At 37.8% G+C, this 1,939-nt stretch overlaps 1 pseudogene; it reads left to right on the forward strand.

The window, feature by feature from the left end:
* Window positions 1-738: 738 nt before the first annotated feature.
* Window positions 739-922, forward strand: LOC127207045 (ATP synthase membrane subunit K, mitochondrial-like; annotated as a pseudogene).
* The last annotated feature ends 1,017 nt before the right edge of the window (window positions 923-1,939 follow it).

Here is a 1,939-nt window from a genome sequence, read left to right on the forward strand (position 1 = left end):
ATTCGGTTAAATTGATAATAAATTTTATGTGAACTTAATTGACGTTAAACAAATAAAATAAGGATTGCATTTTATAAAATATTTCTTTTCTTCCAGAATGCCCACACCAATGGAAAGCACAAAGATGAAAGATATAATTTAGTTAAGCCTTTGGATGGCATGGCTGAGAAAATACATTAAAAAAAAAAAAAAAAAAAAACACTTCATATCAGAAAGCTAAATTCTTAAGCATTGTGGCAGTTGGGCAGGACTGTGGACCAATTCTGGAAAATTGGCTGTGTGTTCCTGTCTTGGCAAAGGCTGTAAAGGACCCTTTCACAATTCTTTCATCTTCCCCTCTTCCCTGATTTGATTGCTGCTAACACTCACTAAATAGTGGAGATGCTCTCTGTTTGGAACCTGGGAGAGTCTACAAAGGAAACAAACAGGAAAGGTGGAAATAACTTTACACTGTGATTTGACTTAATTTCGCCTACAGTGACTTGTAGCAGCAAGTAGATATTTTATTCAAAATAATTTTTAAAATCTGCATTTCATTCAAAGAACATGAAAAAACAAAAACCTTGAGCCTTAGGAAAAATAATGGAAGTTTCCACAATAACTCTCCCACTGACGCTCTTAAAATAACATTTGCTTCACGTCTTTAAATTTTCAATGTGCTTCCAGCTGGGTCAAGCTGGTCACCAGGTTCATTGGACATTGGCTGTGGGATTTGAGGCTTAGAGGAAATTTGAAGTCATGGCAGGTCTAGGAACTGATGACCAGTTCCAGTTCATTGGTTTAAAAAAAAAAAAAGTCTTTCAAATCTTATTCTTTCACAGGTAGAATGAATTGTGTACTGACCACACATGGAGGCATTGTTTTGTTGGCCATATATTTCAAGTTAAGGCTTTAAAAATAGCCAGCTGTGAAACCAACGTAAATGGATTCTAAAGTGTCTGGTTTCACCTGTTAAGTCTCATGCCTGAAGAAGCTGATGTCAACTCACCATGTGTAACGCTCCATTTGCACAATAAACTATCAGTCTGGAAGAAATTTCAATGTATTCATACTTATTTTCAATATCATGAAAAGTTTGCAAAAACTTGGCAGTATACCAGAATTAGAAGCACAAATAAAGTATCTTTGGGACATTGGAAGTATATTTGATGAAAATACAACCAGGCTGCCTCCTTGAATGCTTACTTCAGTGAGATGTTTTATAGTGTGATTCTATATGAAACATTTATAAAATACTACATTCAAGATTGTTCATGAAGTACCTATGAAAAGGAGATGTACTTTTTGTTCCAAAATAATGTTTTAATTTTATAATACAGGAACTGAAAAAGATTTAAACAAGATAAAGTTAAATAACTTCAATTTATGGAGAGAAGTACATATGTAGTGTCTGTTACATAGTCTTTCATATGTGTGTGTGTGTGTGTGTGTGTGTTTTGTTAGGGATAGGTGCCCCCACAACACACAATGGAGCTTTATGATAGCCAGCAGGCTCTGTGTAGGAGCCACAGGGTGCAGAAGGCTAATAGCTATCAGTGCAAAAAGTAAAATAAAGTAAATCTTCCCAGCCCATGTTAAGCATAACTCCAACTGAGCCTCCAAGACTCTACAACTGGGCTGCAGAAGGAACCTGTGTTGCAGCCACTTCCAGCTGCTAAGACCTGCTACTCCAGAGACTTTCCAGACCCGCAGGACAAGGAGAGCTGCCACCCCTGCTGCTCCTGTCATTGACCTGCAGACTTACTCTTGATGGGCACCCAAAGCCTCTGAGAGCTTTTTGAATAGCTTTCAGCAACACCCAATGCTACGAAGAGTTCGAACTTGTTTCACTTAACTTCAACATGTCAATCTGTTGAATGTTGTATTCCATTTAGGGTTGTTAATCCCATAGAGGCAGTAAAGCGCCTTCTGTGTGCACTCTGCCGTGTTCCCACATCAC

This window comes from Acomys russatus, chromosome 24 (assembly GCF_903995435.1).
Source record: "Acomys russatus chromosome 24, mAcoRus1.1, whole genome shotgun sequence".
Classification (NCBI taxonomy): Eukaryota; Metazoa; Chordata; class Mammalia; order Rodentia; family Muridae; genus Acomys; species Acomys russatus.